This window comes from Microcebus murinus, chromosome 23, assembly GCF_040939455.1.
Source record: "Microcebus murinus isolate Inina chromosome 23, M.murinus_Inina_mat1.0, whole genome shotgun sequence".
NCBI classification, from domain to species: Eukaryota; Metazoa; Chordata; class Mammalia; order Primates; family Cheirogaleidae; genus Microcebus; species Microcebus murinus.
Window position 1 is genome coordinate 18,607,936 of NC_134126.1, and position 15,482 is coordinate 18,623,417.

Genomic DNA, 15,482 nt, shown 5'->3' on the forward strand with positions numbered 1-15,482 from the left:
ATGAAAGCACTCGCAGAACAATGTAAAGCTTTCTGAAGTCTTCATTTCTCCTGTGGCATTCTTTAAAAACCCTTATAAATCATGAAAAATAACCTTTACTACAGGATATATCCTCAGGCAAGTGCTCTACCCTAATTCCATATTTTATTACCTGATACTGACTGATTTTTTTTTTTCTCCAATTGATTACTGAATAGCATTGGGACAATTTCTTTTTTTATTTCCCCTCAAGTCTGCATAGCTCACTAGTTTCTTCCCTCAGGAGGTCCCAAATGAGATAGAAGTAAAACACTTATTGCTTTTACTGCTTAACTTTAATTCTCGTGTTTTGCATTTAACTCCTCACGTGCCTTGGCAAACACATCATTCGGTGGGATCTTGGCTAACAGAAAGCATCTTGACTTGGTTACAGTGTCATTGAGACTGGGAAATGTTATAACCATTAGAACTGAGAAAATTGAACAGGACTCTCACAAGAAATATCTTTTTAGTACTCTCCCCTGCCTGGTTTGAAACAAAAGATCTCAGTACCTATGGGAATTAAAAAACAAACAATAATGAAAAAGCCCATATATATGAATGCTTATTCCAGAAAAAAAATATTTTCCAGGCATAATCCATCCTTTCTAACGGAGCCCCTTGAATATTTCAGGAACTTTAACTTATCTCAGTTAGTATACTTTCAATATAAAATCATCCTCTAAACGGTCGCTAAAGTAGTAATCTTATTCAAATGGATATCTCCTCCCTCATTCTGAAATTGAATAATTTATTTAGTTGCTTCTTATGTCTGAGTCACTTATGGTTGTAAGTTTATATGCATATAATTAAAAGTGTATATGTATACATGATTAAAAATAGACACATTAGTGATCTTCTTAGAAACCATTAGTGTTTGAAACTTAATCACCCATACAAACTCAAGCTCAATATCAACCTCCAAAATTTTCATTATTACAAAAATAAAGATTGTTCTCACTCCCACTTTTAGGCAAGGCCCACTTGAGACTGTCCCAGGGGGAGAAAACAGACTTCATTTTAAAATCGTTTTGGGGAGAGAAAACAGATTCCATTTTAAAATCCTTCCAGCAAAAGGTTTCTTAACAGTCCCTGTTAAGTAATTGCATTGAGTAGAAAATCCATATAGAAACTCAAGTTGCCTAACCTATTTTTTCTTTATTCTTTTATTTAAATTCATTTCTTCTTTATCTTCTTAGTGGAGATGAATTGCAGCTAGGGATTTATCTATGTGTAGAACACCATGTATTCTTAAGTTAAGCATTCATGGATGGGAGATTAATTCCTTTAAATGCTCATAGTACAAAGCATACCACTGGCTCAATAAATCCAAGCCTTCTTGTCAAGTAAAAATCTAGATATTTAGAGAAGGTAAAATTCATTGTTTAGACTTAAAAGTATATTATTGTTTCTACTTTTAAATGTATGATATATTTCCTATTTAATAATGATGTTCACTCTTTACATTATTTCTTTAAAAATGTTTATTCTTTAGTCTATTTGTAAATATTCTTGGAGTAATTCTTGCCAGTGAAGCCAGTTTTAAGAAGAATATCTAACCTATATTGATATTACCACCAAGAAATTGATTACCTACTGGTGTGGATTAAAAGGATGCATTGTTCTTCCCAAAGATATGTTAGTCTATTGTGTTCTGGCTAATGTGAGTTCCAAAGCCTCCCCAAGAATATCATTTCATATATCAAGGCTGACGACATGATAAAAATGTTATAGATTGGTAGCTCTTAATTCATTTATAGAAGAAAAATAGGAAAGATTTGTAGTAGGTCTAGGTCATATCTTTAGTTCAACAAATATTTATTGTATGCCCATTGTGCATAAGGCACTGTGTTTTAGTTTTCTCTTATAATAATTGCATGGCTGCAGATTACATTGCTATGTTCAGAAGATACTAAATCTGAGTCATGTAGTAGAGACTTAATTTGGTTAAAACCGAGATGACTTATAGTCTAGACACAATATTCATGGCAGCTTCGTAATGGGCTTAGGTGGCTCTTATAGTACAATAATGCAAAAGATTGAAGGAAGCTATTGCTTCCATAATATACTATAATTTGACTTAGGCTCTGTGTAGATACAGTCATCAATAACTCAGCAAAAACAATTTCACATCTAAGCATTGGCTCTAACGACAAAAATGCCTGGACTCTTGAAAGGAAGGTGATGGAAACACAAAGCATTCTTCCTATTATCCATTATCCTTCTTTTGCTATTGATTTAACCAATGACTTAAACTCTAATTTAGAAGGGCACAAATGAAAAAAATATATTTGAAAATATGTTCATTGTAGGTGGCTTTAAAGAGCATTTTTGTAACATTTTTGGTCTTCTTCAGAAAATTATTATCAAGCATTAGTAAATAACCAAATACTGTTAATAATAGCATTTCACTTTTAATTCAATGAAATTTTTCTTTAATTTAGTGAAATTTTTCTTTCATTCACCTGGGCTAGGAATGTTCGTACCTATTTAAGGGTCGAGTAAAATTTTCCCATTCTTATGTGTATATGTGTGCATTTGTGCATTTTTTATGTTTCTTTAAGTCCTTATTGTAAGCCCCAGTTGTATGCCTCTCACAAATTAGATAATTTCCAAAAGAACCTCCAACTCCATCTTAACATAAGTTTTATTCTCAGTGGAAATATTGTAGGACAGTCACTCAAATACTTTAAAGATTCTATCATGACATTTACTGTTCGTTCTACATTTAGTTCTTTTTTTCTTTTTTTTTTTTTTTTTTGGAGACAGAGTCTCTGTTGCCCAGGCTAGAGTGAGTGCCATGGCATCAGTCTAGCTCACAGAAACCTCAAACTCCTGGGCTCAAGCAATCCTTCTGCCTCAGCCTCCCAAGTAGCTGGGACTACCGGCATGAGCCACTATGCCTGGCTAATTTTTATATATATATATAAAAATTATATAACTAATATATATATAAATATATATAAAAATTATATAACTAATATATATATAAATATATATAAAAATTATATAACTAATATATATATATTAGTTGGCCAATTAATTTCTTTCTATTTATAATAGACACGGGGTCTCACTCTTGCTCAGGCTGGTTTCGAACTCCTGATCTTGAGCAATCTGCCCGCCTCGGCCTCCCAGAGTGCTAGGATTACAGACACAAGCCACCGTGCCCGGCCTACATTTAGTTCTTAATTCACAAATCCTTCCCAGGAATTCCACTCACCTCAAATCAAATGTGTTAATCAGAATGTCTTGTGAATCCTAAGGGTTATTTGGTACTTAATGGAAGCAACCATTTTAGTTAGCTTCCATATTTGTTTCTCTCTGGATCCTTCTCTTTAGATACTGGATGGTGACCACAACATGTCAAGTAAGCCTCGAACCTTTGCCTTCACAGAAGTTGACATGCTTTCTCACACCTAGCACATTACCAAGGGGCATGATCCAAAAGGCATGAGATTCAATGCTAACTGTTATGCATTTTGTTCTATTGTGAGTTCCAATTTCTTCTCTGTAATACATTTTACCTACGTTCCTGGGTATAACACAATGAGTTCCTTCTCTTTTGAAAGAAAGTGAAGTGTGTTCACTTAAGCAAGGAGTGGGAAAGAGGAGTGGTGTGGGAGGCAAGATTTTTGTTTTTGTTTATTTTTAATTTCCTTCAGGGCTAAAAGTGAGTTTACCAAGACATTGCAAGTGAATAACTAACTCCGTGCTATAGGGAACAGAATTTTCTAAGTGTTTGGTTGATGTTAGTAAAGATGTGAACCTAGTTACTCCTGAAGGACTTTGTCTTGGATTTCCATTTTGGCTTTTTAACCTGTCGCCATCATGGCTTAGATACCCCTTCCTTATTTCTACCTGTTGAAGCATAACCACAAATAGTCAGCACAGTGGAGGCCGAGGTGTAGAGTCCTTCCAATGGCAATGATTTTAGTAATGCTGGGACTAGGGTCAGATATAGTGCTTCTCCTTCAATGAATATCAGGCAGCTGTGTGGTGTTTTTGTTGTTATGTCCGGATAGAGCTGTATGCACCATGGCAAAACAAGACTAATTGAGAGTTTCCGTGTGTCCAATCAGCCATGATGCATTAAGATGGCTAAACATGAACAGCAGGAACCTGTAAGTTCAGGCTCTTGCAATTCATCTCACTAGAGTAGACAAGTTGCAGGAAATCACCTCTACTAAAGCACTAAATACACTTGATTTTGCCATGTTTTTGATGTTTTGCTTGCTTGCTTGCTTTATTCAACAAGTACACTGGGGGCCTTCTGCAGCCTCCGTGATGACGGATTTTAAAAACACAGTTCCTGAGACTTAATGTCTAAAGCAATAACCAGAGAAACAATGAGCTCCTCCCAGGATTACATGTTAAGTCCAATGACATGGGTATGCATAAGGTGCTCATGGCATCAGGGAGCTATACTTTCACCACCAGAATGAAGGATGATTGCTTGAGGCCAGGAGTTGGATACCAGCATGGACACCATAGCGAGATCCCATCTCTATTTTTTTTTAAAAATTACCAGGTGTGTTGGTATGTGACTGTAGTCCCAGCTATTTGGGAGGCTGAGGCAGGAAGATCACTTGAGCCCAGGAGTCTGAGGCTGCAGTGGGCTATGTTGATACCACTGCATTCCAGTCTGGGCCACAGAAGGAGACTATGTCTCTGGGGAAAATAAAGTGTAGAAGACTGCTATCTGGAGAAGCAGACAAAATGAAGAGCACCTGAAGGCATAGATGTGTAAAAATCTAGTCTTCCCCACCCAGAGGAATGCAATTAGGCAGGTGCGGCTGGCCCCTGATTGGCTATAGAGTACAGGTGAGAGACGAGGCTATATCAATGGGCAGGACCCACCACTTCCTGCAGGGATGTACTGAGAAGTTCAGATTAAATGCTGGAAGAGAGCACAGTAACTCATCCATGGCCTTGGAAAAGGATTATCCCTCTTCTAGAGAAGACTTAAACTCAGAGCACCAAACTTTTAAAAATGTATTTCTAAGGCCAGGTATGGTGACTTACACCTGTAATATTAATACCAGCACTTTGGGAGGCTGAAGGAAAAGGATCATTGAGCCCAGGAGTTTGACACCAGCGTGGGCAACATAGGGCAACCCTGTCTCTACCAAAAAAAAAAAAAAAAAAAAGAAAGAAAGAAAGAAAGAAAAACTTAGCCAGGCATGGTGGCACATGCCTGTAGTTCCAGCTACTCAAGAGGTTGAGTGAGGCAGGAGGATCACTTGAACCCAGGAGTTCAAGGTTACAGTGAGCAGTGATCATGCCACTGCACTCCTGGGTGACAGAGTGAGACCCTGTCTCAAAAAAAATGTATTTCTAATAGCATTCTAATGGTAAAAGCAATAACTCTCACTTTCAGTATAAGGCACACAAATCTCAGCCTTACAGAGGTTTATTGCTGCTGTGCCCATTGAAAGCAAGATCAACCCCTTACGTCTGAAAGTCATCAACAGAAAGGGAAGTAAAATTATTATAGAAATAGGCAATCATCTGAAGAGGCAAAAAAGTTAAGTACTATATGGAATGAAAAGGGGCCCATACACCTAGTGAAATTATACCGTGTTTCCCTGAAAATAAGACCTACCCATAAAATAAGCCCTAGCAGGATTTCTAAATATTTGTGCAATAGAAGCCCTACCCTGAAACTAAGACCTAGTGATGGGCGTGGCTATGCAGCATACCTGCACAACCCATGCATTTGGTCTCAGAGAGGTAAAGAAGAGGAGCAGCCCTTCTCATCTGCCCCATTGTGACAGCTACTATCCCAGAGGTGACCAGAAAGGTGAGGGCAGCCTCACCCACAAGGTGGGCTCCCCCTGTCAGGTCCGGGCCATCCTGTGCGTGCTGCAAGCTGAGGCTTTGAGGGGAAGGTCTCCTCAGTGAAGTGAGGAGCGGGTTGCTCCGCTTTAGGTGTTGTGTGTCCCCAGGGGGAAGAAGGAAAGCTGTGGCTGCCATTTTACTCAGCACTGTGGGCCTCTCTCACCCCCCCCCCAAACACCAGGGGCTAGGGGAAAAGCTTCAGCAAGCAGTCTCCTACTGAGCCCAGAGAGATCGTTTCTGCTCCACTGTGCAGATTGGACCCAGTGCTCACTGGATCTCTGATAAATAAGCCAGCCCTGCTCATTTAATGAGAGCTCTGTTGCTCGACGCGAGAGACTGGGGCCCATGGTTCTAAAGGAAATCGAGTTGCAAGAAATCCAGGATGGAATTCGGGGTTTGGAGAGTTATGATGATGTTCCAGAAGACGACGACTTAACTATGTTTGAATAAATGTAGATTGTTGTACCGTACTTAAAAAAAATAACACATCCCCTGAAAATAAGCCCTAGGGTGTCTTCTTGAGGAAAAATAAACATGAGACCCTGTGTTATTTTTGGGGAAACACGGTACTAATGGGGGAAATTGCATTATAACTCTGCACATATTCTTCAAGTAGCGTTGCTGTCAAAAGGATTGTAAAAGACAAAGAAATGGGAGGTGGGGAGGAGGCTCTAAATTTCTCAAGGGGAGGTGTTGTCAAGGGCTGTGGCTGGATGGATTGCTTGTGATGGACAACTTGCATGAGTCTGTCTGTCTGTCATCTGTCCTTTACTAACCCTGTGAGGGATGGGACTCCTCAATTCCTGTTCTTCTGCTCTGACAGCAGAAGCAGTTCTGTTTAGGAGCCTTCTGTGAGTGGCTGAGCTGGACACGGGCACAGTGTGATAGACATGCATTTGGGGGAAGACGGTCTCCAAGCCAACAATAGCAAACACTTTTTACCTAACATGTATCTCAGCAATTAATTGGAGAGGTCTTCTAAAGAGAAGACATTGGAGTCATACACAAAAGATCGAGAATTTCCCTAAGGAATACTATATCAAAAGAAATATAAGTTTAAAAGTATTTGGCCTTAGACACAAAACTCAAAGTGGAAGCACAAACATGGCGCAAAAGGTTAAATAGAGGATATTCAAGGGCTGACTTCTTGTTTACATTTCAATTTCATGTATAATACTATGTCAGGCCAATTTCTGTGCCTTCGGTCATGTATTAACATTTAAGGGAGGGATAAAAATAGACTCTATTCAAAATACAAGGTTATTCTTATTCCTAGCATCCTATTTTGCCTTTTATGGACTTTATATAAATGGAATCATACTGTATATAGTTTATGCACATGGATTCTTTTGTTTAATATTACGTTTGTGAGGTTCACCCATGTTTCATGTGTAGCAGTCTTTCTTTCATTTTCGTTGGTGTACAATATTTCATTGTATGAGTATAATATGATTTATTTATTCCTACTATTGTTGATGGGCACTTGAGTAATTTCCAGTTTGGGGCTATTATGAATATTGCTGCTATAAACATGTCTTCGGTGAACATATGTACATATATATCTCTGAAAGGTGCATATTTAAAGAGGAATTGGTCATTGAGTATATGTGTTCAGCTTTAATAAATATTGCCAGTTTTTCTAAGTTGTTGTATCAATTTATAGTCTTGCCAGCAGTGTAAGAGCTTGTTGCTCCACATTATTGCTAAGCACTTGGTATTACTTTTTTTTTTTAATTGATCTTTCTGGAGAGTATGAAGTAGTATCTCATTGTGGGTTTAATTTGCATTTTCTGGTGAATGATGTTGAACACCTTTTCATATGTTTATTGGCTATTTAATATACTCTTTGAAATGCCTTGTCTAAATCTTTTGTCATTGGATGTCTATATTTTTCTTACTGATTTGTAGGGGTTCGTTTCTATTCTGGATTTAAGCAATTTGTCGGATATATGTATGACATATATCTTTTCTCATTCTGTGGCTTTTTCATTCACTAGCTTAATGGTGTCTTGATGAATAAAAGTTCTTAAAATCAATAAGGCCTAATTTATCAAATGTTTCTTTTATGATTATTGCTTTTTGTAACCTATTTAACAAGTCATTGCCCATCCTTAAGTCCTACAGAGAGTTTTCTATGTTAAAATCTAGAAAATTTATTGTTTTGCTTTTCACATTTAGGAAACCAATTTCAAGTTGATTTTTGTGTTTTGTATGAGGTGATGGTTAAGACTTTCTTTTTCCTACATGGACGTCCATCTTTACGTCCTTTCCTCATTGCACTGGAATGTCACTTGTTCATATGGGTATGAGTCTCTTCTTGGACTCTATTCTCTTCCATTAGTGAGCTTATCAGTTCTGACACTAATATCATGCTGTCTTAATTATTGTAGATGTATTGATATAAGTCTTGTGATGGTTTTAGTTCTCTACTTTTGTTCTTTCTTCTTCAAGGTTGTTATGGCTAATATTGATCCTTTTTGTTTTCTTATAAATTTAAAAACTTTTTTCATTTCTGCAAAAGAAATCTGCTTTTTTATTATTTTAAATTACTTACTTTCACGTAAAATTAATACTCCCACAATATGTGCCAGTATCATCCAGCACCATCCATTCCCCAGTTTGGGGAAGCTGTGTTAGTCAGTTCAATGAAACAACCAGGAATGGCAATAGCATCATATCAAAAGTCTGGCTTTTAAGATGTGCTTACAATTGATTGGACAATGTATCATTCCCTATCAGAAGTGTTAAACTAGGAGACGTTGTGATTTTTTTTATGAAGTGGTGGAGATCTGTACTAGTGTGGTGGCCAAAAGAACAACTATCAGTCAGGCACTTCAATTCCTTATCTCTAAGATGCAAAATAATAATTTTTAAGAATTAACTTTGTTGAGGTATAATTTATACTTACTAAAATGTTCCTGTTTTAAGTGTGTAGTTTGACTAATTTTAACGGAACTATACACCCATATAATCACTACCTCAATGAAGATAATGAATATTTCCATCACCCCAAGATCATTCTTGCATCTCTTTGTAGGATCTCCCCATCCAGCTGTGGCCCCAGGCAACCACAGATCTGTTTTCTGCCACTGCATAGTAATTTTTCTTTTCTACACCTTTATGTAAATAAAATCACCATTACTTAATCTTGTGTCAGGCTTCTTTAGTTCAGCAAAACCTTTTTGATATTCATCCATGTTACTTTGTGTATCAATAATATTTTTGATAATAATAATTTTTATTATTATTACCGAGTCATATTTTATTATATGGATATTCTACAGATGGTCCCTGACTTAACGATGGTTCGAGTTAGGACTTTTCACCTTCACAATGGTGTTAAGAGTGATATGTATGCTGTAGATATGGTTCTTTGAATTTTGAATTTTGAGTTTTTTCCAGGCTAGGGGTAATATGGCAAGATTCTCTCTGGTGATGCCGGGCAGTGGCAGCAAGCTGCTGCTCCCAGTGAGCTACTCAATCATGAGGATAAACAACCAGTACTCTGTGGTGTGCTCTGTTGCCAGATAATTTTGCCCAGCTGTAGACTAACGTAAGTGTTGTAAGCACTTTTAAGGAAGACTAAACTAAGCTAGGATGTTCTGTAGGTTAGATGTATTAAATGTATTTTCGACTTATGATATTTCCAACTTACGATGGGTTTATCAGGATATAATTCCATCATAAGTCAAGGCACATCAGTAATTTGTTTATACATTCACCTGTTGATGGGCATTTAGGTCATTTCCAGCTTTTAGCTACTGTAAATTAAGTTACTTTGAAAATTCTTGATGACTGATAATATTGAACATCTTTTCATGATTATTGGTAATTCTCGTATCATCTTGTGAAGAATCTGTTCAACTCATCAATTGCTTAAAACTAGGCTTTCATCTTCTTAATGTCGAGTTGTAAAGGTTCTTTACAAATTCTGGTTCCAGTAGTTTCTCAGACATAACTCTACTAGTCTTTTGTCAGAATGTTTTCTTTCAGTTAGAGGTTTTTCATTTTTTTTTTAATGGTGTATTTAGGTAGCAGAAGTTGTTAGTTTGGGTGAAGTCAGTTTTATCAATATTTTCTTTTGTAGTTTCTGTTTTTTGTATCTTATCTAAGAATTTGGGCTACTTCGAGATTAAAAAAAAAATCCCAAAACTTCTCTTCTATGTTTTCTTCTAGATGTTTTATAGTTTTGACTTTCATGTTTAAGTATATGACCCATTTCAAGTTAATTTTGGTGTATGGTGTGAAGTAAAGATCAAGGTAGATTTTTTTCATATGGAGAGACAGCACCATTTGTTGAAAAAAATATCCATTTCCCTTTGAGATGCCTTGGTCCCCTTGTCACATGTCAATTGACCATATATGTGTGGATCTCTTTCTCGACTGTCTTTTCTGTTCCATTGATTCCTACATGAATACTGCACTGTCTTGATTACTTATAGTAAGTTTTAAAATCAGAGTAGTGTACATCCTCCAACTTTCTTTATTTTCAAAATTGCTATAGCTGTTTTAGTTCTTATACATTTTCATTATACATATATAATTATTTCATTATACATATATAAATATTTCATTATTCATATATAATTTTGGACCCAGCTTGTAAATTTTTACAAAATCCAGCTGAGATTTTTATTGAGATTGTCTTAGATCCATAGATCAATTTAGGGAAAATTAACATCTTTACAATATTGAATCTTCCAATCAATGAATATAGAAGTCTTTCCATTTCCTTAGATCTTCTTTGATTTATCACAGCAGTAATCTGAGATTATTTTCAGTGTACAAGTTTTGCACATAATATATTATATTTATCCCTACATATTTCATGTTTTTAGGAGCCAGGTGCAGTAATTCATGCCTGTAGTCCCAGTTACTTGTGAAGCTGAGGCAGGAGGATCCCTTGAACCCAGGAGTTTAAGGCTGCAATGAGCTATGATTGTGCCACTGCATTACAGCCTGGGAGATAGAACAAGACCCTCTCTTTAGGAAAAAGAAAAAAATAGAAATAGTAAAACTGGACACTGTTGCTTTCCATTCAGTCTTTCACCATTAAGTATAATATTAACTATAAGTTTTTCATAGATGTCCTTTATTAGGTTGAGGAAGTTTTCTTTTATAATTAGTGCCTATCATAAATAGGTGTTGGGTTTAAAATTTTTTCCTATTTCTCTATGTCCCTATTGAGATAATCATACAATATTCACATCTATCTGTTAATATGGTAAATTATAGTGTTAGATTTTAAGTGCTAAACAAACCTTGCATCCCTGGGATAAATTCCATTTAGTCATGATATATCATTGCATCAATCAAGGTTTGATCAGAGGAAAAGAACCACTATACTTGATATAAACTATGAGATTTATTATAGGAATTTGGCTTTATGTAGTTGTAGGAGCTAGCTAAAATATTTTATGTACTGCCATTACTTCTATCTTTGGTGCTGGGACTAGCCCAAGCGTCGGAGAACCTGAAGAAAGAGATTCAGTGTGAGCTGGAAGAGTTGTGGGCTTGGCGGCTGCCCCAGGAGTTGCACACATTGGCCAAGGATTCAAAGAACCTGGAGGAGGAGATCTGGCAGGAGCTGGAGAAGCTGCAGGCTCAGCTGCTGCTTCTGGAGCTGCACACTCTGGCCCCAGATTCAGAAAAGCTAAAGCAGGTAATCCAACAGGAGCTAAAGGAACTAAAAGCCCAGCTACTGCACAGTGCCAACAGGGTAAGCCAGCAGATCAGTGACTATGTGTGTGCACTATAACAACACCAGGTGGCCACATCAACCTTCCATGCATAAAAGCAATATGGTTGTAACTTCACTTCCACCTTCTGTAGCCCATGCAAAATGTTTCTTCAGCCAATGCTAACTTAAAATTATGGATGGAGAGACATTCCGGAAAACACAATTCCAGCTTAGCTAAATTGATGCCATACAAATCCACTAAAACTATCCTATTTTACATATTGCTTGATTTGATTTAATACTATATTGTTAAAAATTTTTGCATCTATACTCATGAGAGATTTGGCTTATAGTTTCCTTTTCTTATAATATCTTTGTCTTATAATACCTTTGTCTTTGTAAGAATAATAATGTCTTACAAAATAATTTAGAGTCTCTCATCTTTTTAGAATAGTTTATTGATTGACTGATATAATACAACATGAGTTTATTTACTTGTTTTCTCAAAATGCTGTCCTGTCTCCCTTGGACATACTTCCATCACTGTGGGGCTTGTTTTATTTATTTGTTTTGAACACCTCCTTACTTTTCAGCACTATAAGATGCTCCAGGATCATTTTGTGTATTTCCTGCCCTGGTCCTAGGATCAGCCATTTCTTCAAATTCCTTGGTTTTTTAATTGGAGAGTGGTGTCAGAAACCAAGATCCAGGTGCTAGGTATGCTTATTGCTACTAGGGTGTCATTGCTTCTAGGCCCCCTCAGCTGACAGAGAAAGCAAATATGTGTGTATGTATACTATCCCATGTGTAAATATGCACCTATAAATTTTTCTATATTTGAAGATTTATACATATATTAAGCTAAACATGAGTTCATGCCGATGTCTCCAACTCTAATACATTAGCACAAGAATCATTCTGCCTACTTTTTTTGTAAACTCCCACTCCAAGAGTGAGAAACCTGAATCCTACCATCCACCATCCATTTACTAGCATTCAGTTTTATTAGTATCAGAATTATTAATCCATATTTCTGTGAGGTACAACTTTATCAACTAGAGTACAGTGCTTATGTGCAGTTTCTTGTTCACTTTAAGAACTCTACTCATTTCTAACGTTAGTATGGTAAGCACCTTTTTGCCCACCCCTCTTCAGTGAGGTTGTTTAATACATTTGTGTAAATGTATAAATGTGATATAGCCAGATTGCATTGTCACATTCAACATTCTATCTTGATATTCTCCCAACCTCCTTAATGATTTTTTTTTTCTAAATTTGTTTATGTTATGCTAATATTCACTCTTTGGGCTATAAAATTCAATGTGTTTTCACAAATGCATAATATCATATCCACAATTACTGCATCATACAGAATATTTTCACCACTCTAAAAAAGTGTCCCCTGTGCTTCATCTGTTCAACTTTTCGCTCCTCTGCTGCCAAACCTTTGGTAACCACTGATGTTTTAATTGTCTCTATAGTCTTGCCTTTTCCAGAATGTCATAGAATTGGAATTATGGTATTTTGCCTTTTGAGATTGGCTTTTTAAAGTTAGAAATATACATTTAAGATTCATCATTACCTTTTCGTAACTTGATAGCTTCATAATGAGTTTGAAATCTGGTAGTGTAAGTCTTCCAACTTTGTTCTTTTTCTATATTGTGTTGGCTGTTTTAGATCTTCTGCATTTCCATGTAAAGTTTATAATAATTTTATTGATATCTACAAAATGTCTCACTGGGATCTTGTTTGGGATTACATTGGATCTAAAGGTCAGAGTTGACATCTTAACAATATTTAGTCTACCAATCTATGAGTCACAGAATATCTTTTCATTTATTTAGGTCTTCTTTGATTTCTTTAATCCAAGTTTGCAGTTTTCTGCATACAGATCTTATACATATTTTGTTAGATTCATTGCTACATATTTAATTTTTTGGTGCTTTTATAAATGGTATTTTTAAAAAAATTCAAATTTCAAATATTCATTGCTATCATAGACCTTCATTTTGAAGGAGATTTTTGATATTTACAGAATTTGAGGTTGACAGTTTTTCTTTCAGATTATGGCTGCATAGTTTGAGACAAACTTTTATTTTTATTTTTATTTTTATTTTATTTCTGTTGTTCTTTGTGTGATGTATCTTTTTATGACTGTGTTAACATTTTATCTTTATCACATATTTTTTTGTCTTATTCTGGTTCCTTGGTGTTTATCCTTCTCAGGGTTTATTGAGCTATATGGATTAGTGGTTTGTAGTTTTCATCAAACTTGGAAAATGTTTACCATTGTTTCCTCTTCTATATTTTCCTCCCCATCCTTCTTTTCTGGGATTCTAATTACATATATGTTAACTCATCTTATATTGTACTATAAGTCACTGAAGCTCTATTCACTTTTTCAGACTTTTTCTTTACTGATATGTCTACAATTTCACCAATCTTCTGCAGCATCTAATCTGCTATTAATCCCTCACAGTAAATTTCTCATTTAGGATATTGTATTTTTCATCTCTAAAAGTTCAATTTGGTTCATTTATATCTCCCTTATTTCTCTCCTCATTATATTTATGTTCTCTTTTAAATCCTTGAGCATGTTTATAATACCTTTGGAAAGTCCTTGTCTGCTTCTTTCATCATCTCTGTCATTTCTGAGTTATTTCTATTGAGTGATTTTTTTCTGGTTATGGATAATATTTTCCTGCTTATTTGCATGTCTAATATTTTTTGTTGGGTACTAGGGATTATGAACTATACACTGTTAAATGTTAGAATTTATCTATTTAAGTAATGAACTTTGTTTAGCCAGAAAGTTAAATTAACTGAGGATCAGTTTGATTATTTCAAGGATTATTTTTTAGAGATTTTTACAGCAGTTTGGTAAACTTTTCCTATAAAAGGCCAGGTAGTAAATATTTTAAGCATTCTAGATAACATCCAATCACTGTTACATGTCTTCCTCCTCCTCTTCTCACTTTTTTTTTTTAAAACAAATTTTTAAAAATGAAAAAACCAGGCTGGGCATGATGTCTCACGCCTGTAATTCTAGCACTCTGGGAAGCCAAGGCAGGAGGATTGCTCAAGGTCAGGAGTTTGACACTAGCCTGAGCAAGAGCAAGACCCTGTCTCTACTAAAAATAGGAAGACATTAGCTGGACAACTAAAAATACATAGACAAAATTAGCCAGGCATGGTGGCACATGTCTGTAGTCCCAGCTACTTGGGAGGCTGAGGCAGAAGGATCGCTTGAGCCCAGGAAATTGAGGTTGCTGTGAGCTAGGCTGACGCCAGGGCACTCTAGCCTGGACAACAGAGCGAGGCTCTGTCTCAAAAAAATAAATAAAAATAAAAATGAAAAAACTATTCTTATCTGGTGGGCCCTACAAAAACAGGTCATGGACTGGATTTGACCCATGGACCTTAGTTTGCTAATCCCTGATCTAGAATTTCTTTTATTCTGAGGCTAGTTTAGCATCACTGTGAAAGTGTGCTAATTTGGGGTCTCTAATGAAGGTGGCTTTCGCCCCTCAACTCTTGAGTTGTTGTTTGCCTGGCCTCATGGACTTAATCATGTGTAGTTTAGTCTTCAACAACAGAGTCACAAGACCCCTGTCAATATTTCTGGAGCTTTCTCTCCACACAATTCTCTCCTTTTGAATCACCTCAGTCATCCCAAGCTCTTATCTGTGTCTCCTCAACTTGATGAGATTGCCATGCTTTCTTTAGGGTCTCCTTAATACCCCACAGTCTGGAAAGTTCCTCCAGACAGGGCAGTTGTATGGCTCACTTCATTTATTTCCTTTCTCTAATAGATCACAGTTATGTGCTGTCCCAAAACCACTGCCTCATATATTGCCCCCACTTGTCTAGTTGTTTTAGTAGGAGGGTATATTTGGTCTCAGGTATTCCAAGGCATCATAAGACAGAACTTCTCCACAAGTAT